Source organism: Amblyraja radiata, unplaced genomic scaffold (genome assembly GCF_010909765.2).
Source record: "Amblyraja radiata isolate CabotCenter1 unplaced genomic scaffold, sAmbRad1.1.pri scaffold_695_ctg1, whole genome shotgun sequence".
NCBI lineage: Eukaryota > Metazoa > Chordata > Chondrichthyes > Rajiformes > Rajidae > Amblyraja > Amblyraja radiata.
Window position 1 is genome coordinate 36,139 of NW_022630712.1, and position 23,926 is coordinate 60,064.

A 23,926-nucleotide genomic window follows, 5' to 3' on the forward strand; every position below is an offset into this window, starting at 1 on the left:
CAGCGGGACAGGCAGCATCTCTGGACAGAAGAAATGGGTGACATTTCGGGTCGAGACTGAGGATGGTCTCGACCAGAAACGTTACCCATTCCTTCCAGCATTTTGTGTTTACCTAAACAGCGCCTATCTATCCACGTGGCGGTGTGCCAGGAGGCTGGAGGAGCGGGCAAAGGCCTTGCCACAGAGCGGGCAGGTGAAGGGGCGCTGGCCGGTGTGGACTCGCCGGTGCTCCAGCAGGTGGCAAGGCAAGTGAAGCCCCTATCACAGGACGGGCAGGGGAAGGGACGCTCACCGCTGTGGGTACTCCGGTGTTGTCACAGACTGAACATGCGGGTGAAACCCTAGCCACACTCAGCGCACACAAAGGGTCTCTCTCTGGTGTGTATCCGTTGGTGCTCCCGCCGCCCTCATGCTCTCTTGTCACAGTGGGACCAGCTGCTCGCCGACGTGGGCCCGCCGGTGCTGCCGCAACCCCCGCGAGCTGTCAAACGACTCACCACAGTACGGGCAGTCGTAGGGCTGGCCACTGGTGTGCACGTGCTGGTGAGACAGGGCGTGGGAGGCTGTGGCAAAGTGTTCTCCACACACCAGGCTGGGGACGGGATGGTCGTCGGCGTGAATCCGCTCGTGGGACAGCAGGTTGGAGGAACGGGTGAAGCTCTTGCCGCACTGGGCGCAGGTGTAGGGGCGCACTCGGGTGTGCACGCGCTTGTGCATCAGCAGGCTGCTGGAGCTGATGATGCCCTTGCCGCTCTGGGCGCAGCTGTAGGGGCGCTCGCCGGTGTGGGTGCGCTTGTGCTTCTGCAGGTGACTAGACTGGGTGAAGCCCTTGCCGCACTGGGTGCAGGTGTAGGGGCGCTCGCCGGTGTGGGTGCGCTGGTGCTCCAGCAGGTGACTAGAGTTGGTGAAGCCCTTGCTGCACTGGCCGCAGGTGTAGGGGCGCTCGCCGGTGTGGGTGCGCTTGTGCTTCTGCAGGTGACTAGACTGGGTGAAGCCCTTGCCGCACTGGGTGCAGGTGTAGGGGCGCTCGCCGGTGTGGGTGCGCTGGTGCTCCAGCAGGTGACTAGAGTTGGTGAAGCCCTTGCTGCACTGGGCGCAGGTGTAGGGGCGCTCGCCGGTGTGGATGCGCTGGTGCTTCAGCAGGATGCAGGGTCTGGTGAAGCCCTTGCCGCACTGGGCGCAGGTGTAGGGGCGCTCGCCGGTGTGGGTGCGTTCGTGCACCAGCAGGTGACTAGACTGGGTGAAGCCCTTGCCGCATTGGGTGCAGGTGTAGGGGCGCTCGCCGGTGTGCATGCGCTGATGCTCCAGCAGGTGACCAGACTGGGTGAAGCCCTTGCTGCACTGGGCGCAGATGTAGGGGCGCTCGCCGGTGTGGGTGCGTTGGTGCGTCTGCAGATAGCTGTATTGGCTGAAGCCGTTGCCGCATTGGGCGCAGGTGTAGGGGCGCTCGCCGGTGTGGGTGCGCTGGTGCTCCAGCAGGTGACTAGAGTTGGTGAAGCCCTTGCTGCACTGGGCGCAGGTGTAGGGGCGCTCGCCGGTGTGGATACGCTGGTGCTTCAGCAGGATGCAGGGTCTGGTGAAGCCCTTGCCGCATTGGGTGCAGGTGTAGGGCCGCTCCCCGGTGGTCAGGCGTCTGTGCACCTTCAGGTTCGTGGACGACTTGAAGCCTTTGCCACTGTCGGAGCAGGTGAAGGACAGCTCACTGCTGTGCACCCGCCGGTGCACCCGCAGCCCCGACACCCGGGTAAAGCTCTTGCCGTAGGTGGAGGAGTCATAGGACTTCTCGCCCGTGTGCAACAGCCGGTGGGTCTCCAGGACATTCGCCGTCTTGAAGCTCTTGCCGCAGTCCGAGCAGTCAAAGGGATGTTCCCCCGTGTGCACCCGCCGGTGGATCTCCAGCTCGCACGGGTACTGCCAGGCCTTGCCACACACGTCGCACTCATAACGCTTCTCCTTGTTGTGCCCCGCCATGTGGTCCTCTATCGAAGCTCAGCCCCTCGAAGCGCAGCCCGCACACCGAGCAGATGGGGGGCTCACCCTCAATGGCCGCTCACGTCCCCGTCTCTCTGTCCACAGCAATGGCTCCTAAACCCTACAGGAGGGGAACAAGTTGGCAAACAGAACATTACTAACGTGTGCCTGACGAGAGGGAAAGTGGGTGTGGGGAGGGTGGGGGTCAAGTGGAGTGGAGTGGGGGTGGCGGAAGGATGGGGAGGGGATGAGTTGCTCCAACATGCTGGCCCACACGGGTGAGCGGCTGCTCCCACTGCGGCGAGAGCGCATGGGGGCTGCGAGAGCACCAGCTGATATACACCGCAGACCCTTTGTGTGCACTGAGTGTGGCAAGCGTTTCACCCGCATGTCCAGCCTGTGGCTTCACCCACCTTGACCACCTGCTGGAGCACTGGTGAGTCCACACCAGCCAGTGCCCCTTCACCTGCCCACACTGTGGCATGTTCCTTGCACACCCCTCCGGCCTGCTGGCACACCCTTCTTCAGTCTCGACTCGAAACTTCACCCATTCCTTCTCTCCAGAGATGCTGCCTGTTCCGCTGAGTTACTCCAGCATTTGTGTCCTTTTCGTAAACCAATGTCAGCAGTTCCTTGTTTTTAAACCATCTCTGCACCTTCCCCAAAGCCTCCACATCAGTCCTGTAATGGAGTGACCAGAACTGTATGCAATACTCCAAATGCTCTACTCATCTGCCAATCACCCCCTCATCTGTTAACATGTTGTCAGTCTGAAGAAGGGTCCCGACCCGAAACGTCACCTATCCATGTTCTCCACAGATCTGATCCACCGAGTTACTGTAGCAATTGGTGTTAGAGTCACAGAGTGATACAGTGTGGAAACAGGCCCTTCGACCCAACGTGACCACACCAACCAACATGTACCAGCCACATTAGTCCCACCTGCCTGCATTTGGCCCATATCCCTCCAAACTTGTCCGATCCATGCACCCCTGTTTAACTGTTTCTTAAACATTGGGATAGTCCCAGCCTCAACTACCTCGTCCAGCAGCTTTCCCCCCATATCCCTTGTTTCCGTCAGACCTAAGAGCTAAATCTAACTCTCTTGAAAACATCCAGTGAATTGGCCTCTACTGCCTTCTGTGGCAGACAATTCCACAGATTCACAACTCACAGGGTGAAAAAGGTTTTCCCCCATCTCAGTCCTAAATGGCTTACCCCTTATTCCTAAACTGGGGGCCCTGGTTCTGGACTCCCATGGATCTGGATAGGAAAAAGCATGCTTGCTTTGAAAACGGTTTTTGGAAGCAGGTTTGATTCAGATTTTGCAATATAATTGTCAATAAGGAACAATTTTTTAAGAAATATTTCCCATTCGGCCTATAATTATTTAATAAACATTGGGGATTGGGAGGGGCCTCACAAGTGGAAAAGCCAAGCGCCTCCCTCTCAAATAATAAATTAAAACTGATGGTATTATGTAGCAATGTTACAAAATTTTAAAAATCAAGTCTGCCATTTATCCCAACAGATAAAGCATATAAATAAGTTTAATTTGACACCTAATTCACTTTCATATTAAAAAAGTTATGGCCATTTTCATACTCGGAAATTAGCATCTTGTTCCCTGTTGCTTTTCCATTGACTTAACACAAAAGCTGTGATCGAGGACAGTCAAAAGTCCATAACTTTATTAAACATTAAGTGAACGGAATGAAATTTTCAGTTATTATAGATTGAAACATTCTGAAACAAATATGAAACAATCTTACTTGGATGACCTGAAATTAAAGTATATAATTAGTTAGTTACCTAACTGTAGCTAATTACAAAATTCAATTACTAGATCTAAACATCTATCCATTTCTTAAGAAAATATTAACATTTTTAAATCTCTCTCCCTCACTCTCCCCCTATCATTCTCTCTCTTGCTCCCCCTCTCTTTCTCTCTCTCCCTCTATCTCTCTCTCTCTCTTTCATAGAAAATTAGAAAATAGGCGTAGGAGTAGGCCATTCAACCCTTCGAGCCTGCACCGCCATTCAATATGATCATGGCTGATCATCCAACTCAGTATCCTGTACCTGCCTTCTCTCCATACCCGCTGATCCCTTTAGCCACAAGGGCCACATCTAACTCCCTTTTAAATATACCCAATGAACTGTGGCCTCAACTATCTTCTGTGGCAGAGAATTCCACAGATTCACCATTCTCTGTGTAAAAAAATGATTTTCTCATCTCGGTCCTAAAAGATTTCCCCCCTATCCTTAAACTGTGATCCCTTGCTCTAGACCTCCTCAACATTGGGAACAATCTTCCTGCATCTAGCCTGTCCAACCCCTTAAGAATTTTGTCCGTTTCTATAAGACTCCCCTCAATCTTGGTCGCCCAATTATAGGAAGGATGTCAACAATATAGAGAGAGTACAGAGGAGATTTACCTAAATGTTGCCTGGGTTTCAGCAACTAAGTTACAGAGAAAGGTTGAATAAGTTAGGTTTTTATTCTCTGGAGCGCAGAAGGTTAAGAGGGGACTTGATAGAGGTCTTTAAAATGATGAGAGGGATAGACAGAGTTGACGTGGACAAGCTTTTCCCATTGAGAGTAGGGAAGTTTCATACAAGAGGACATGAATTGAGAATTAAGGGACAGAAGTTTAGGGGTAACCTGAGGGGGAACTTCTATACTCAGAGAGTGTTAGCTGTGTGGAATGAGCTTCCAGTGGAAGTGGTGGAGGCAGGTTTGATGTTATCATTTAAAAATAAATTAGATAGGTATGTGGATGAGAAAGGAATGGAGGAATATGGTCTGCGTGCAGGCAGATGGGACTAGGGGAAAATAATTGTTTGGCACGGACTTGTAGGGCGGAGATGGCCTGTTTCCGTGCTGTAATTGTTATATGGTTATAAGGTAATCTTCTAAATTCTAGCGAGTACAAGCCGAGTCTATCCAGTCTTCCTTCATATGAAAGTCCTGACATCCCAGGAATCAGTCTGGTGAACCTTCTCTGCACTCCCTCTATGGCAAGTACGTCTTTCCTCAGATTAGGAGACCAAAACTGTACGCAATACTCCAGGTGTGAACTCACCAAGTACATAGGTATATTGTAAAACGTATCTGAAGCGTCGCTGAAAATCTGTCCCAGCCCGTGTGCGCGATTTTGGTGCCATTTAGAGGGGGGCGGGTTTAAAACGCGATTTTCCCTAGGCTGTTCAAATCGAGGTTGTTCAGCCTAGTTAATTATTTACGAAAAATCGCTGGAAGATTCCGTCGCTTGAGCTATTTTTACTTTTAAGGGGTTTATTTACTTGTTATAGTAGGTTAAAAATTAACCTCTAAACCGGCGACCGCCGACAATGGGCCGGATCTCATACAGGGGACAACGGAAGGTAGGCTGTTTATTTTTACATTAAAAAGGACTTATTAAGATCCCTTTATACAAACTTTTATGTTGCGAGTAGCTAATTGGGGGGGGGGGGCATTATATCCCGCAATATTTTTCTGGGCATTTGGGGTACAAATCTACCGCAATGTGAACATTCTAAACCAGCGCGTTCCACAGGAACCCACTCACAAGCTGATTTAAATGCCATTAATTTACAGCAATTGAACACTAAATTCCTTCCATTTGGCCTATAAATTAATGTAAATGAGATTTAAAAATCATGTTTTATTGTGAATTCTTTGTGAATATTATTTGGACACTTAGGCTGTTTACAAATGTTAATCTTTTCTTAAGAAATTGATAGATGTTTAGATCTAGTAATTGAAGTTTGGAATTAGCTACCATTGGATAACTAACTAATTATATGCTTTAATTTCAGGTCATCCAAGTAAGATTATTTTATATTTGTTTCAGAATGCTTCAATCTATGATAACTGTAAATTTCATTCTGTTCTCTTAATTTTTAAGAAAGTTATGGGCTTTTGACTGTCCACGATCACAGCTTTTTTGTTATGTCCATAGAAAAGCAATAGGGAACAAGATGCTAATTTCCGAGTATGAAAATGGCCATAACTTTTTTAATACATGAGATATGAAAGTGAATTAGGTGTCAAATTAAACTTTTTATGCTTTATCTGATGGGATAAATTGCAGACTTGATTTTTTAAATCTCAAAATGTTGTAACATTGCTACTGTACAACTGCAGTAGAACCTCCTTACTCCTATACTCAAATCTTATGCAGTAGAACCTCCCCTCCCTCAACATCAGTCTTTCTCCCTCTCTCTCTCTATCTCCCCCTCTCCCCCCCTCTCTCTCTCTCTCTTTCTCTCCCTCTCTCCTTCTCTCTCTGCCTCCATCTCTCTCTCACTCCCTCTCTCTCACCGTCCAGTGCGGGTCAGCTCCATCTCCAGGCAGAGGCCGCGGCGCACCCTGTGGGGCAATGGGCAGGACGGCCTCAGCCCGGAAATGACGCATCTGCCACGGCCCCAAGATGGAGCCAACCCGCACTGGACGGTGAGAGAGAGGGAGTGAGAAAGAGAGAGATGGAGGGAGAGAGGGAGAGAGAGAGAGAGAGAGAGAGAGAGAGAGAGAGAGAGAGAGGGAGAGAGGGAGAGAGAGAGATGGAGGGAGAGAGAGAAAGATGGAGGGAGAGAGAGAAAGATGGAGGGAGAGAGAGAAAGATGGAGGGAGAGAGAGAAAGATGGAGGGAGAGAGGGAGGGAGAGATGGAGAGGGAGAGAAGGAGGGGAGAAAGAGATGGAGGGAGGGAGAGAGAAAGAGAGGGGGAGAAAGAGAGAGAAAGAGAGGAGGAGAAAGAGAGAGAACGATAGGGTGGAGAAAGTGGGGAGAGTGATGGGGAAAGATTTTAAAATGTTAAATCTTTTCTTAAATGGATAGATGTTTAGATCTAGTAATTGAATTTTGTAATTAGCTACAGTTGGGTAACTAACTAATTATATGCTTTAATTTCAGGTCATCCAAGTAAGATTGTTTCATATTTATTTCAGAATGCTTCAATCTGTAGGGAGGTTTCACGGCAGTCGGGTCACGACCCATGACTCGTACTGTTGCAAGGCTACTCCAAATGGATTACACGCGATGAACTGCAGGTAGGCACTTACCATTGTTTCCAGCGTAGCGGGCCCGTTAAAACCCCACCGCTGAAATTGTCCATTTTTGCGCTGTAAATAATTATGGAAATTGGGATAAGCGTGTGAGACATTTAGCCAACTTCAGAATTCCAAAAGTGAGGAAAATGACGGTGAATAGAAAAGAGAGCTGAAGGGACAACAACAGACATAGTGCTTGGCGAACATTGGCTGTTTGCTCACTGCATTTCATCAACAAAGGCATTATTTGTGTTTTTTCTTGATTCCTTTGTCATCTAAAAAGTTTCAGAAGTGATAAATCTGGCTGTAATTTTTTTAAATCGCCCATGGCTCCCAAGTGGGTTTTTACGTACAAAATGAAAACGCATCTGAAGAAAAATTTACAGCCAGATTTATCACTTCTGAGACTTTTTAGATACCAAAGGAATCAAGAAAAAACACAAATAATGCCTTACTTGATGAAATGCAGTGAGCAAACGCAATAATTCCCAATATTTTCAATGTTTACCAAGTACTTTAGCTGCTGTAATCCCTTCAGTTCTCGCTTTTCTTTACCTTCATTTCGCTTCACTTTTGGAATTCTGAAGTTGGGTACATGTCTCTCACACTTACCCTGACTTCCACAATTTTTTTCAACGCAAACATTCACCATTTTGACGTTTTTTAACAAGTAGGAAAGTACGCGTTTCTTGCATTAATAACATATTCTGGAAGTTACGGATGTCCTCCAGATGGATTGAGCAGCTCCGTGCGTCAAACCCTGTGACCCAGTGACCTTACATGCAACCCCCCTATTAAAAAGGTTATGGCCATTTGCATAGCATCTTGTTCCCTATTGCTTTTCCATTGACTTAACACAAAAGCTGTGATCAAGCCCATAACTTTCTTAAAAATTAAGAGAACTGAAAGAAACTTTCAGTTATTATAGATTGAATAGCAATGTTACAAAATTTTGAGATTTAAAAAATCAAGTCTGCAATTTATCCCATCAGATAAAGCATAAAAAGAAGTTTAATTTGACACCTAATTCACTTTCATATTAAAAAGGTTATGGCCATTTTCATAGCATTTTGTTCCCTATTATCTAAATGGTGGCCGACTAGGAAAAGGGGAGATGCAGCGAGACCTGGGTGTCATGGTACACCAGTCATTGAAAGTGGGCATGCAGGTGCAGCAGGCAGTGAAGAAAGCGAATGGTATGTTAGCTTTCATAGCAAAAGGATTTGAGTATAGGAGCAGGGAGGTTCTACTGCAGTTGTACAGGGTCTTGGTGAGACCACACCTCGAGTATTGCGTACAGTTTTGGTCTCCAAATCTGAGGAAGGACATTATTGCCAGAGAGGGAGTGCAGAGAAGGTTCACCAGACTGATTCCTGGGATGTCAGGACTGTCTTATGAAGAAAGACTGGATAGACTTGGTTTATACTCTCTAGAATTTAGGAGATTGAGAGGGGATCTTATAGAAACTTACAAAATTCTTAAGGGGTTGGACAGGCTAGATGCAGGAAGATTGCTCCCGATGTTGGGGAAGTCCAGGACAAGGGGTCACAGCTTAATGATAAGGGGGAAATCCTTTAAAACCGAGATGAGAAGAACTTTTTTCACACAGAGAGTGGTGAATCTCTGGAACTCTCTGCCACAGAGGGTAGTCGAGGCCAGTTCATTGGCTATATTTAAAAGGGAGTTAGATGTGGCCCTTGTGGCTAAGGGGATCAGAGGGTATGGAGAGAAGGCAGGTACGGGATACTGAGTTGGATGATCAGCCATGATCATATTGAATGGCGGTGCAGGCTCGAAGGGCCGAATGGCCTACTCCTGCACCTAATTTCTATGTTCTATGTTTCTATTGCTTTTCCATTGACTTAATACAAAAGCTGTGATTGAGGACAGTCAAAAGCCCATAACTTTCTGAAATATTAAGAGAACTGATGGACATTTTCAGTTATTATAGATTGAAGCATTCTGAAACAAATATGAATCAATCTTACTTGGATGACCTGAAATTAAAGCATATAAGAGTACAGAGAAGGTTCACCAGACTGATTCCTGGGATGTCAGGACTTTCATATGAAGAAAGACTGGGTAGACTTGGCTTGTACTCGCTAGAATTTAGAAGATTGGGGGGACCTTATAGAAATTTGCACAATTCATAAGGGGTTGGACAGGCTAGATGCAGGAAGATTGTTCCCGATGTTGGGGAAATACAGAACATGGGGCCACACACAGTTAAGGATAAGGGGGAAATGGTTTAGGACCGAGATGAGAAAAACATTTTTTCACACAGAGAGTGGTGAATGTGTGGAATTCTCTGCCACAGAAGGTAGTTGAGGCCACAGTTCATTGGCTATATTTAAGAGGGAGTTAGATGTGGCCCTTGTGTTGAAATGGATCAGGGGATATGGGGAGAAGGCAGGTACAGGATCCTGAGTTGGATGATCAGCCATGATTCTATCACATTGAATGGCGGTGCTGGCTCAAAGGGCCGAATGGTCTACTCCTGCACCTATTGTCTATTCCCCCAGCGCCCCTGCCATTCACAGCGAAGATCACTCCCTGGTTTGACTTCCTAAACTGCAACACCTCTCTCTCTCTCTCTCCCTCGCTCTCTCTCCCCCTCTCTCTCTGTTTCTCACTCCCTCTCTCTCACCGTCCAGTGCGGATCGGCTCCATCTTGGGGCCGCGGCAGAGGCGTCATTTCCGGGCTGAGGCCGCCCCGCTGAAAGATTATAGAGGGAGGGGGGAGGGGGGAGAGAGGGGCATCAGCCCGGAAATTACGTCGCCGGCCCCGTTGCCCCACAGAGAGAGATAGAGAGCGGGAGAGAAAGAGAGAGAGAGGGAGATAACGAGAGAGGGTGGGGAGGGATAGAGAGAAGGGGATAGAGAGAGAGGGTGGGGAGGGAGAGATGGAGAGAGAGAAGGGGATAAAGAGAGAGGGTGGGGAGGGAGAGATGGAGAGAGAGAAGGGGATAACGAGAGAGAGGGGTGGGGAGGGAGAGAAGGGGTTAGAGAGAGAGAGGGTGGGAGGGAGAGATGGAGAGAGAGAAGGGGATGGACGAGGGAGAGGGTGGGGAGGGAGAGATGGACAGAGCGAAGGGGATAGGGGAAGAGGGTGGGGAGGGAGAGATGGAGAGAGCGAGGGGATGGGGAGAGGGGAGAGGAGATGGAGGAGAGAGAAGGAGAGAGGAAAGGAGGAGGGAGAGATGGTGAGAGGGGATAGAGAAGAGAGAGAGAGAGGGGGGGGGGAGAGAGATGGAGAGAGAGGGAGAGAGAGGGAAAGAGGGGAGGGCGAGATGGAGAGGGGATAAAGAGAGAGAGAGGAAGGGTGGGGGGTGAGAGAGGGAGGGTTAGGGTGGGGAGGGAGAGATGGAGAGAGAGAGAAGGGGATAGAGAGAGAGAGAGAGGGTAGGGAGGGAGAGATGGAGAGAAAGGGGAGAGAGAGAGAGGAGAAGGGTGGCGAGAGAGAGATGGAGAGAGAAGGGGATAGAGAGAGAGAGAGAGAGAGAGAGAGAGAGAGAGAGAGAGAGAGAGAGAGAGAGGGCGGGGAGGGAGTGATGGAGAGAGATAAGGGGATAGAGAGAGAGAGGATGGGGAGCGAGATGGAGAGAGAGAAGGTGTTAGAGAGAGAGAGAGAGAGAGAGAGCGACGGTGGGGATGGAGAGATGGAGAGAGATAAGGGGATAGAGAGATAGGGTGGGGAGGGAGAGATGGAGAGAGAGAAGGGGAAAGAGAGAGAGAGGGTGGGGAGCGAGATGGAGAGAGAGAAGGTGTTAGAGAGAGAGAGAGGGTGGGGAGGGAGAGATGGAGAGAGGGAAGTGGATAGAGAGAGGGTGGGGAGGGAGAGATGGAGAGTGAGGGGGATAGAGAGAGAGGGAAAGAGGGTGGGGAGAGAGAGAGAGAGAAAACAAGAGAGAGAGAGAGAGAGGGAGTGTGGGGAGAGAGAGAGAACGATAGGGGGAGATGGAGAGACAGCGAGTGAGAGATAGAGAGTGTGGGGAGGGAGAGAGATTCAAGAGAGTTTATTGTCATGTGTCCCTGACAGGACAATGAAATTCTTGCTTTGCTTCAGCACAACAGAACATAGTAGGCATGAATACAGAACAGGTCAGTGTGTCCATATACCATTATATACGTAAATACACACATGAATAAATAAACTGATAAAGTGCAAATAACAGATAATAATAATAATAATAATAATAATAATAATAATAATAATAATAAATACTTTATTGATCCCCTCAGGGAAATTCAGATGTCCAGAAGCCCCCCAACCAACAAACCCACAGATTCAAAACGAACGCAGACAGAAAATACATAGAATACAATGTGGACACTACCTGAGTGCAATAAATACTTAAAAAGACCAATAATTAACAGTTAAAAATTAAAAATTGCAAAATTCATCCCCCTACAGCCTAGCGGTCCGAATTATAAAATCTAATGGCTGCAGGGGTGAAGGATCTCCTGAACCGTTCCGTTCTACAGGGCAGGGAGAGGAGCCGGTTGTTGTTCCGAGTGCTCTTTTGACTCTCCAGAATTAAATGGAGGGGATGCCCGGGGTTTTCAGGATGACCTGCACCTTGTGCCTCATACGCCTCTCAAGTACATCCATCCCAGAGTCTACTCTCCCCTCCAGCACTGAGCTAGCTCGTTAATGGGCTATTAATGTTCAGAGGTGAGGAGAGGGAGGGGGGGAGAGGAGATCCATGTCTCTGAGAGGGGGAAGAGCCAGAGAGGGAGGTGGGGAGAGGGGGGGGGGGGGGAGATTTTAAAATGTTACAGCCATATTTATCACTTCTGAAACTTTTTAGATTCCGAGGGAATCAAGAAAAAACACACGGTGAGCGCTCACCTGCAGTACATGGCGTGTCCTCCAGTTGGCGTCGCGTGGCAACAGTGACCCGACTGCCGTGAAACCTCCCTATTGCGGTTAGTTAGTGATGAACTAACAACCGCTGTCTGTCTGTCTGTCTGTCTACTACACGTTGTTGTTGTCATTCAAGATGATTTAAACTTCCCACCTGTGTTTATTCAACTCATTTCCAGCGGGAATGTGAAGGTCGGTCGTGGAGAAGCGAACTCCCAGTGACCGAGCGCGCGAGCGAGCGACCGTTGGTGAACAATCTTCTGGAAACGGCGGGAAATAACGGGCGGCAACGGCTGAGGGAGCGCGAGCGGCGACAGTTGGTGGGATCCCGGCGGCCATCTTGACTACTGGCAGTCAGTCAGTCAGTCTCCCGTTGACGTCAATGCGAGTGAAGCCATAGGCGGCCATCTTGACTACTGGCAGTCAGTCAGTCTCCCGTTGACGTCAACAGTGTGGTCTGGCCGCCCGCCCGGGAGCGATGGTCGACAGTCGGGGTGGGTTAGTGTGGGTGGGGGGGGGCGGGTGAATGAGCGACGGTCAACAGCTGGACGGCCGAGCGAGCGTCCACAGCTGTGTGGGGGGGGGGGAGTCGGTGATGGCCGCGGCACCGGGCACCAACTGTCTCAAGGTCCCGCCCCCCATCCGCGCTGATTGGACGAGGGCGCGGCGACCGACAGCGGTCCCGGCGAATGGGCGCAGGGTTAGAGGGACATCCCGCCTCCAATAGGTTCTGATTGGATGTGGACTGAGTGATGGGCGGACGGGTAATCCAATAGGCAGGGGTTGGAGATTGTCCCGCCCCCTCTTGTTGCTGGTTGGATCGAGCCGGGAGAGGGGCGGACGAATCATCCAATGAGGAGGGGGGTAGGGTCTGAGGGTTGTCCCGAACGCGCGCATTGGAGGAGGATGGGAGACTGAGGGATGGAAGGGCCAATGGGCGGCGGAGTTGGTCGTTGTCCCGCCACCTGTCGTTGCTCATTGGAGGAGGAGGGAGACGGACAGACGGCCCGGCCAATTGGGAGAGGGGGGGGGGGGTCGATAGCCGTCGCCAATTGAGAGGGTGACGGGCGGGAGTGTCAACAGCTGGAGGCCGAGCCTTATCCGCCCGGGAGCGAGTGTAATACAGTTTATTCGCCCGGGAGCGAGTGTAATACAGTTTGCTCACTGCATTTCATCAAGTAAGGCATTATTTGTGTTTTTTCTTGATTCCTTTGGTATCTAAAAATTCTCAGAAGTGATAAATCTGGCTGTAAATTTTTCTTCAGATGCGTTTTCTTTATGTATGTAAAAACCCACTTGAGAACCATGGGCGATTTAAAAAAATACAGCCAAATTTATCACTTCTGAAACTTTTTAGATGCCAAAGGAATTAAGAAAAAACACAAATAATGCCTTAGTTGATGCAATGCAGTGAGCAAACGGCCAATGTTCGCCAAGCACTCTGGCTGTTGTTGTCCCCCTTATTCTTAAACTGTGACCCCTTGTTCTGGACTTCCCCAACATCGGGAACAATCTTCCTGCATCTAGCCTGTCCAACCCCTTAAGAATTTTGTACCTTTCTATAAGGTCCCCCCTCAATCTTCTAAATTCTAGCGAGTACAAGCGAGTCTATCCAGTCTTTCTTCATATGAAAGTCCTGACATCCCAGGAATCAGTCATTCTCCCACTCTCTACCTCTCCCTCCCTCTGTCGCTCCCTCCCTCTCTCTTTCTCACGCCCTCCTATCTCTCACCGTCCAGTGCGGGTCGGCTCCATCTTGGGGCCGCGGCAGAGGCGTCATTTCCGGGCTGAGGCCGCCCCGCTGAAAGATTATAGAGGGAGGGGGAGAGAGGGGCATCCGCCCGGAAATGACGTCGCCGGCCCCGTTGCCCCGCAGAGAGAGATAGAGAGCAGGTGGGGAGAGAGAGAGGGTGGGGAGGGAGAGAGGGTGGGGAGGGAGAGAGAAGGGGGTAACGAGAGATACGGTGGGGAGCGAGAGATGGAGAGAGAGTAGGGGAAGAGGGTGGGGAGGGAGAGATGGAGAGCGAAAGAGATAGATAGAGAGAGGGAAAGGGAGGGAGAGATGGAGAGAGAAGGGGATAGAGAGAGAGAAAGGGTGGGGAGGGATAGATGGAGAAGGGGATAGAGAGAGGGAAAGGGAGGGGATAAAGAGAGAGAGAGAGGAAGGGTGGGGGTGAAGGAGAGATGGAGAGAGATAATGGGATAGAGAGAGGGTAGGGAGGGAGAGATGGAGAGAAAGAGGGTGGGGAGGGAGATGGAGAGAGAGAGAGGAGAGAGAGAGGGTGGGGAGGGAGATGGAGAGAGAGGGGAGAGAGAGAGAGGGGCGGGGAGGGAGAGATAGAGAGAGAGGTGATAACGAGGGAACGGGTGGGGATGAAGAGAGAGAGAGGGTGGGGAGGGAGAGATGGATGGAGAGAGAGGGGTGGGGAGGGAGAGAGAGAGAGGGTGGGGAGGGAGAGAGAAGGGGATAGAGAGATGGGGAGGGAGAGATGGAGAAAGAGAAGGGGCTAGAGAGAGAGGGTGGGGAGGGAGAGATGGAGAGAGAGAAGGGGATAGAGAGAGAGGGGGAGAGGGAGAGATGGAGAGAGAGAATGGGATAGAGAGAGAGGTGGGGAGGGAGATGGAGAGAGAAGGGGATAAAGAGAGGGAGAGATGGAGAGAGAGAAGGGGATAGAGAGAGAGAGAGGGTTTGGAGGGAGAGATGGAGAGAGAGAGGGTGGGGAGGGAGATGGAGAGAGAGAAGGGGATAGAGAGAGAGGGAAAGAGGATGGAGAGAGAGAGAGAACGAGAGAGGACGATAGGGGGAGAGGGCGAGAGAGAGACAGCGAGTGAGAGAGATAGAGAGTGTGGGGATGGAGAGAGGAGAGGGGGGAGAGGAGGAGAGGGGGGAGAGGAGGAGAGACAGGAGGGAGAGGGGAAGAGATTCAAGAGAGTTTATTGTCCTGTGTCCCTGATAGTATCTAGGTATGTTGCAATGCGTACCTGAAGCGTCGCTGAAAATCTGCCCCAGCCCGTGTGCGCGATTTTGGCGCCGTTTAGAGGGGGGCGGGTTTAAAACGCGATTTTCTCTAGGCTGTTCAAATCGAGGATGTTCAGCCTAGTTAATTATTAACGAAAATTCGCTGGCAGATTCCATCGCTTGAGCTATTATTAGTTTTAAGAGCTTTAGCTAATTGTTATAGTAGTTTAAAAATTAACCTCTAAACCCCCGACTGCCGGCAACCGGCCGGATCTCATACAGCAGACAACAGGAGGTAGGCTGTATATATTTACATTAAAAAGGGCTTCTTAAGATCCCTTTATACAAAGTTTAATGTTGCGAGCAGCTAATTTTGGGCCCATTATATCCCGCAGTATTTTTCTGGGCATTTGAGGCACAAATCTACCGCAATGTGAACGTTCTAAACCAGCGCGTTCACAGGATCCCACTGGAAAGCTGATTTAAATGGACTTTAATTTACAGCAATTGAACACTAAATTCCTTCCATTTGGCCTATAAATTAATGTAAATGAGATTTAAAATTCATGTTTTATTGTGAATTATTTGTGAATATTATTTGGACACCTAGGTTATTTAAAAATGTTAATCTTTTATTAAGAAATTGATAGATGTTTAGATCTAGTAATTGAAGTCTGAAATTAGCTACAATTAGGTAACTAACTAATTATATGCTTTAATTTCAGGTCATCCAAGTAAGATTATTTTATATTTGTTTCAGAATGCTTCAATCTATGATAACTGAAAATTTCATTCAGTTCTCTTATTTTTTAAGGTTATGGGCTTTTGACTATCCACGATCACAGCTTTTTTGTTATGTCCATAGAAAATCAATAGGGAACAAGATGCTAATTTCCGAGTATGAAAATGGCCATAACTTTTTAAATACTTGAGATATGAAAGTGAATTAGTTGTCAAATTAAACTTCTTTTTATGCTTTATCTGTTGGGATAAGTTGCAGACTTGATTTTTTAAATCACAAAATTTTGTAACATTGCTACTGATAGGACAATGAAATTCTTGCTTTGCTTCAGCTCAACAGAACACAGTTGGCATGAATACAGAACAGATCAGTGTGTCCATATACCATTATGTACGTAAATACACACATGAATAAATAAACTGATGTAGTGCAAATGACAGATAATAATGGGCTATTAATGTTCAGAGGTGAGGAGCGGGAGAGGAGATCCGTCTCTGAGAGGGGGAAGAGCCAGAGAGAGGGGGGGGGGGCAGATTTTAAAATGTTACAGCCATATTGATCACTTCTGAAACTTTTTAGATTCCGAGGGAATCAAGAAAAAACACACGGTGAGCGCTAACCTGCAGTACATGGCGTGTCCTCCAGTTGGCGTCGCGTGGCAACAGTGACCCGACTGCCGTGAAACCTCCCTATTGCGGATAGTTAGTGATGAACTAACAACCTCTGTCTGTCTGTAGTCTGTCTACTACACGTTGTTGTCATTCAAGATGATTTAAACTTCCCACCTGTGTTTATTCAACTCATTTCCAGCGGGAATGTGAAGGTCGGTCGTGGAGAATCGAACTCCCAGTGACCCGAAGCTGCGCTAGCGAGCGAGCGACGTTGGTGAAGAACCTTCTGGAAACGGCGGGAAATAACGGGCCGGCAACGGTGCTGAGGGAGCGCGAGCGGCGACAGTTGGTGGGATCCCGGCGGCCATCTTGACTACTGGCAGTCAGTCAGTCTCCCATTGAGTCAATGCGAGTGAAGCCAGAGGCGGGCCAATCTTGACTACTGGCAGTCCAGTCAGTCAGTCTCCATTGACGTCAACAGTGTGGTCTGGCCGCCAGCCGGGAGCGATGGTCGACAGGCGGGATGGGTTAGTGTGGGTGGGGGGGAGGTGTTGACATGAGCGACGGTCAACAGTTGGACGGCCGAGCGAGCGTCCACAGCTGTGTGGGGGGGTGGGGGGGAGTCGGTGATGGCCGCGGCTCCGGGCACCAACTGTCTCAAGGTCCCGCCTCCATCCGCGCTGATTGGACGAGGACGCGGCGACCGACGGCGGTCCCGGCCAATGGGCGGAGGGTTAGAGGGACATCCCGCCTCCCATAGGTTCTGATTGGATGGGGACTGACTGATGGGCGGACGGATCATCCAATAGGAGGGGGTTGGAGGTTGTCCCGCCCCCTGTCGTTGCTGGTTGGATGGAGACGGGAGAGGGGCGGACGGGTCATCCAATGAGGAGGGGGGTAGTGTCTGAGGGTTGTCCCGAACGCGCGCATTGGAGGAGGATGGGAGACTGAGGGATGGAAGGGCCAATGGGCGGGGGAGTTGGTCATTGGAGGAGGAGGGAGACGGACAGACGGCCCGGCCAATTGGGAGAGGGGGGGGGGGGGTCGATAGCCGGCGACAATTCACAGGGTGACGGGCGGGAGTGTCAACAGCTGGAGGCCGATCCTTATCCGCCCGGGAGCGAGTGTAATACAGTTTATTCGCCCGGGAGCGAGTGTAATACAGTTTGCTCACTGCATTTCATCAAGTAAGGCATTATTTGTGTTTTTTCTTGATTCCTTTGGTATCTAAAAATTCTCAGAAGTGATAAATCTGGCTGTAAATTTTTCTTCAGATGCGTTTTCTTTATGTATGTAAAAACCCACTTGAGAACCATGGGCGATTAAAAAAAATACAGCCAAATTTATCACTTCTGAAACTTTTTAGATGCCAAAGGAATTAAGAAAAAACACAAATAATGCCTTAGTTGATGCAATGCAGTGAGCAAACGGCCAATGTTTGCCAAGCACTCTGGCTGTTGTTGTCCCCCTTATTCTTAAACTGTGACCCCTTGTTCTGGACTTCCCCAACATCGGGAACAATCTTCCTGCATCTAGCCTGTCCAACCCCTTAAGAATTTTGTACCTTTCTATAAGGTCCCCCCTCAATCTTCTAAATTCTAGCGAGTACAAGCGAGTCTATCCAGTCTTTCTTCATATGAAAGTCCTGACATCCCAGGAATCAGTCTGGTGAACCTTCTCTGTACTCCCTCTATGGCAAGAATGTATTTCCCCAGGTTAGGAGACCAAAACTATACGCAATACTCCAGGTGTGGTCTCACCAAGACCCTGTACAACTGCAGTAGAACCTCCCTGCTCCTATACTCAAATCCTTTTGCTATCAATGCTAACATACCATTCACTTTCTTAACTGCCTGCTGCACCTGCATGCGTACTTTCAATGACTGGTGTACCATGACACCCAGGTCTCATTGCAATCGGCCACCATTCAGATAATCTTGTTCCTTTTTTACTTAGTATGGCTGTATGGTAACTCAAATACAACTTGAAAACATCCAGTGGATTGGCCTCCACTGCCTTCTGTAGCAGGGAATTCCACAGATTCACAACTCTCTGGGTGAAAAGGTTTTTCCTCATCTCAGTCCTATACGACCTACCCGTTATTCTTAAACGGTGGCACCTGGTTCTGATAATATCCTATTATATAATACAAATTATAACATAAGGTATTTTATTAAGTAAAGATTAATTTGACTTCTTTGGGTTTTGGGTTCTGAAGCTTTGTAATTCTGTGCTGTAGATGAGCTGGGTGATCAGGAGATGGGAGGCCAATCTTTGTTTATTAGAGTGATGGCCCAGGAGGGTTAAGTATGTGTTGCATACTTGACTTTGTATCCCCTGGCATTTTCGCCGGCTAAATGATTAGTAAAGCTTGTGTTGGTTGAACTAACTTATTGTGAGTTGACTGTTTTAAGAAATGGACCTTAACAGTTCTGAGCGCCCCAACATGGGGAACATGTTTCCTGCATCTACCATGTCCAATCTCTCACTAATTTTATACGATTCTATAAGATACCCGCTCATCCTTCTGAATTCCAGTGAATACAAACCCAGTCGACCCATTCTTTCAACATACGTCAGTCCCGCCATCATCATCATTTCCTGAAAAGGTTGGCATTTTCTTTCATTATTGAGAACACAACATGAATTCTGAAGAATTCCGAAGAACACAGTCAGGTCAGGAAAAACTTGCTTTATTTGTTAGGCAAGGCACAAATGTGTCAAGACTTTCTTTAAAAAAAACTTTAAAATGCTTTTAAGTGTTTGGGCCAGTGGCAGCCAGCTGGTACTGTGAGCAGTCGGCTGTGTGCAGCTTGGCTCACTTTTGCATTTTCACTTAGGTACAGTATGAATGAGAAGATGCTGGTACTGTTGCTTGTCTGCTCCTCGACAGGGCCAAGGAGGGCTTATATTAGGAACACTTCTCCATCCGGTCCCCACCACGGATGGCTGACCTGCTGAGTTCTACCGGCACTTTGGAGGGGAATGGCCAGGTGACGTGTCGGGTCTGGACCTTTCTATGGACTCATGGAGTCGGGGGGGGGGATGAAGCTGGAAAAAAGAGTTGGGGTCGGGACAGACTCCAGGATTTTATAGTGATGAGGGGAGAGTCTCCTCAAATTGGAGAATTCTGTGTTCATGTCATTTGGGCTGTAAGCTATGAGGTGCTGTTCCTCTAATTTGTGTGTCACCTCACTCTGGCAATGGAGGAGGCCCAGGACAGAAAGACCAGTGTGGGATTGGGAAGGGGAGTTAAAATGGTTGGCAGCAGGGAGATTCAACAGGCCTTGACGGACTGGGCGCAAGTGAAGGGTGAAATGCACGCCTAGTCTAGATACAAGGAACAGCAGATGCTGGCTTACAAAAAGAGACCCAATCTCCTGGAGTAACTTGCACCTCTGGAGAGTATGGACAGGCAACATTCTAGGTCAGGACCCTTCTTCAGACTGCTTGGTGTGGGGGGTGGAGAAAGTCGGAAAGAAGAGGTGGGAGTGGTCGCCTTAGATTGCCTTCCCTCTACAGATACCGCCTGACCCACTGAGTTCCTCCACCGCTTTAGAGGGAATGGACCGACGACGTTTTGAGTCAGGACCCTTCTTCAGACTGATTGGAGAGGGTGGGGGGAGGAAGCCAGAAAAGAGAGTTGGGGGCTAGACAAAGCCTGGCAAGTGATAGGTGGACACAAAATGCTGGAGTAACTCAGCGAGACGGGCAGCATCAGTAGAGAGAAGGAATGGGTGATGTTTCAGGCTGAGACCCTTCTTCAGAAGTGATAGGTGGATACAGGTGAGGGAGACACAAGAAACAGCAGATGCTGGAATCTTGCATAGAACACAATTTAATTAGATGCACAGAGTCTCTTGCCCTGAGTGGGGGAATCAAAGACCAGAGGACATGGGTTCAAGGTGAAGGGGAAAAGATTTAACAAGAATCTGAGGGGTAACTTTTCAACAGAGAGTGGTGGGTGCATGGAACAAGCTGCCGGTAGAGGTAGTTGAGGTTGGGACTGTCCCAACATTTAAGAAACAATTATAGACAGACATAGATGGGCCAAGTTTGGAGGGATATGGACCAAATGCAGGCAGGTGGGACTAGTGTAGCCGGGACATGTTCGTCGGTGTGGGCCAGTTGGGCCGAAGGGCCTGTTTCCACACCGTATCACTCTGTGATCCCAACACTACGTGCTGGAGTAACTCAGCGGGTCAGGCAGCATCTGTGGGGAACATGGATAGGTGACATTTCGGGTCAGGGCCCTTCTTCAAACTGACACTATGTTGACAGCTGAGGGGTCGGCAGATGAGTGAAGTAAGTGACAGAAGCGAGGGAAAATAAGGAGATAAAAGGATGTGAGATAAGGAGAGAGGAATGTATATGTGCAGCTTTAAGGGACATTGATCAGGTAGCATTTGGAGTATTGCATACAGTTCTGGTCACTCCATTACAGGACTGATATGGAGGCTTTGGGGAAGGTGCAGAGATGGTTACCAGAATGGTTTAAAAACAAGGAACTGCAGATGCTGGTTTACAAAAAGGACACAAAACACTGGAGTAACTCAGTGGGACAGGCAGCATCTCTGGAGAGAAGGACTGGGTGACATTTCGGGTCGAGACTGAGGACGGTCTCGACCAGAAACGTTACCCATTCCTTCCAGCATTTTGTGTTTACCTAAACAGCGCCTATCTATCCACGTGGCGGTGTGCCGGCAAGCTGGAGGAGTGGGCAAAGGCCTTGCCACAGAGCGGGCAGGTGAAGGGGCGTTGGCCGGTGTGGACTCGCCGGTGCTCCAGCAGGTGGTCAAGGCTTACCACAGGATGGGCAGGGGAAGGGATGCTCACCGCTGTGGGTACGCCGGTGCTGCCACAGGCTGGACATGCGGTTGAAACTCTTGCCACACTCAGCGCACACAAAGGGTCTCTCTCCGGTGTGTATCCGCTGGTGATCCCGCAGCCCCCATGCTCTCTTGTCACAGTGGGAGCAGCTGCTCGCCGACATGGCCCCGCCGGTGCGGCCGCAACCCCCGCGAGCTGTCAAACGATTCACCACAGTACGGGCAGTCGTAGGGCGGGCCACTGGTGTGCACGTGCTGGTGAGACAGGGCATGGGAGGGCATGGCAAAGTGCTCTCCACACACCGGGCTGTGGACGGGACGGTCACCTGCATGCACCCGCTGGTGAGACCGCAGGTTGCAGGAACGGGTCAAGCTCTTGCCACACTGGGCGCAGGTTTAGGGGCGCTCGCCAGTGTGGGTGCGCTGGTGCTTCTGCAGGTGAGGAGACTGAGTGAAGCCCTTGCCGCACTGGGCGCAGATGAAGGGGCGCTCCCCGGTGTGGGTGCGCTGGTGCACCTGCATGGTGCTGGAGTGGGTGAAGCTCTTGCCACACTGGGCGCAGGTGTAGGGGCGCTCGCCAGTGTGGGTGAGCTGGTGCTTCTGCAGGTGAGGAGACTGAGTGAAGCCCTTGCCGCACTGGGCGCAGATGAAGGGGCGCTCCCCGGTGTGCGTGCGCTGGTGCACTTGCATGGTGCTGGAGTGGGTGAAGCGCTTGCCACACTGGGCGCAGGTGTAGGTGCGCTCGCCAGTGTGGGTGAGCTGGTGCTTCTGCAGGTGAGGAGACTGAGTGAAGACCTTGCCGCACTGGGCGCAGATGAAGGGGCGCTCCCCGGTGTGCGTGCGCTGGTGCACTTGCATGGTGCTGGAGTGGGTGAAGCACTTGCCACACTGGGCGCAGGTGTAGGGGCGCTCGCCAGTGTGGGTGCGCTGGTGCTTCTGCAGGTGATGAGACTGAGTGAAGCCCTTGCCGCACTGGGCGCAGATGAAGGGGCGCTCCCCGGTGTGGGTGCGCTGGTGCACCTGCATGGTGCTGGAGTGGGTGAAGCCCTTGCCGCACTGGGCACAGGTGTAGGGGCGCTCGCCGGTGTGGGTGCGCTGGTGATCCAGCAGGCCGCTGTACTGGGTGAAGCCCTTGCCGCAGTCGCTGCAGATGTAGGGCCATTCCCCGGTGTGCAACTGTCTGTGCACCTTTAAATCCGTGGACGACTTGAAGCTCTTTCCGCATTCGGAGCAGGTGAAGGGCCGCTCCCCGATGTGCAACCGCCTGTGCACCTTTAGTTCCATGCACGACTCGAAGCTCTTGCCGCAGTCGGAGCAGGTGAAGGGCCGCTCACTGCTGTGCACCCGCCGGTGCTCCCACAGCCCCGACAGCTGGGTAAAGCTCTTGCCGCATGTGGAGCAGCCATAGTGCCTTTCGCCCGTGAACCCGCCGGTGGGTCTCCAGGACATTCGCCGTCTTGAAACTCTTGCCGCACTCTGAGCAGTTGAATGGGTGTTCACCTGTGTGCACCCGCCGGTGGATCTCCAGCTCGCTCGGGCTCCGGCAGGCCGTGCCACATACGTCACACTCATAACACTTCTCCTTGTTGTGCCCCGTCATGTGGTCCTCCACCGAAGCTCAGCCCCTCGAAGCTCAGCCCGCACACCGAGCAGATGGGAGGCTCACCGGCACCCTGGACGCCCTCAATGGCCGCTCACGTCCCCGGCTCTCCGTCCACAGTAACGGCTCCAAAACCGTGCAGGAGTGGAACACAGAGGGTCAACAAGTTGGCAAACAGGACATTACTAGCACATATTGAGTATGTTTATGGCAGAGGAAACCATTATATAATTCTGCACGGCACACTGGCGCACCGGTACAGTTGCTGCCTCACCGCCAGAGACCCGGGGCCGATCCTGACTACGGGTGCTGTTTGTGCGGAGATTGTACGTTCTCTCCTTGCCCTGCGTGGGTTTTTACTCCGGCTGCTCCGGATTCCTCCAACATTTCAAAGACGTTAAGGGTTGTAGATTAATCGGCCTCAGCAAAATTGCTGAATTTTCCCTAATGTGCGTGGGATAGTGCTAGTGTACGGGGTGATCGCTGGTCGGGGCGGACTCCATGGGCCGAAAGACCTGTTGTTTCCGCGCTGCATCTCTAAACTAAACTAAACCAAAGAAGGGTGTCGACCCAAAATGCCACCCATTCCTTCTCTCCACAGATGCTGCCTGACCCGCTGAGTTACTCCAGCACTTTGTGTCTATCTTCTCCACAGATGCTGCCTGACCCGCTGAGTTACTCAAGTGGGTCAGGCAGCATCTGTGGAGAAGATAGACACAAAGTGTTGGAGTAACTCATGCACTTCGTCATCCAGTCATAGAGTGATACAGCGTTGGAAAGAAGCCCTTCAACCCAACTCGTTCCCGCACTCCTAGATCCCTCGGCTCCACACATTCCGCAAGGCTCAGAGTTGTACAGAGTCCTAGTGAGACCACACCTGGAATACTGTGGCATTCTTGCTATTGAGGGAGTGCAGCGTAGGTTTACAAGGTTAATTCCCGGGATGGCGGGACTGTCATATGCTGAGAGAATGGAGCGGCTGGGCTTGTACACTCTGGAGTTTAGGATGAGAGGGAATCTTATTGAAACATATAAGATTGTTAAGGGATTGGACACGCTGGAGGCAGGAAACATGTTCCCGATGTTGGAGGACTCCAGAACCAGGGGCCACAGTTTAAGAAGTAGGCCATTTAAAACGGAGACGAGGAAACACTTTTTCTCACAGAGAGTGGTTACTCTTTAGAATTCTCTGCCTCAGAGGGCGGTGGAGGCCACTTCTCTGGATACTGTCAAGGGAGAGGTAGATAGGGCTCTTAAAGATAGCGTCAGGGGATATGTGGAGAAGGCAGGGACG

The 23,926-nt window shown here is 50.2% G+C and overlaps 1 pseudogene; it reads right to left on the reverse strand.

The window, feature by feature from the left end:
- Positions 1 to 265: 265 nt before the first annotated feature.
- Positions 266 to 22,316, reverse strand: LOC116970269 (annotated as a pseudogene).
- Positions 22,317 to 23,926: the final 1,610 nt, after the last annotated feature.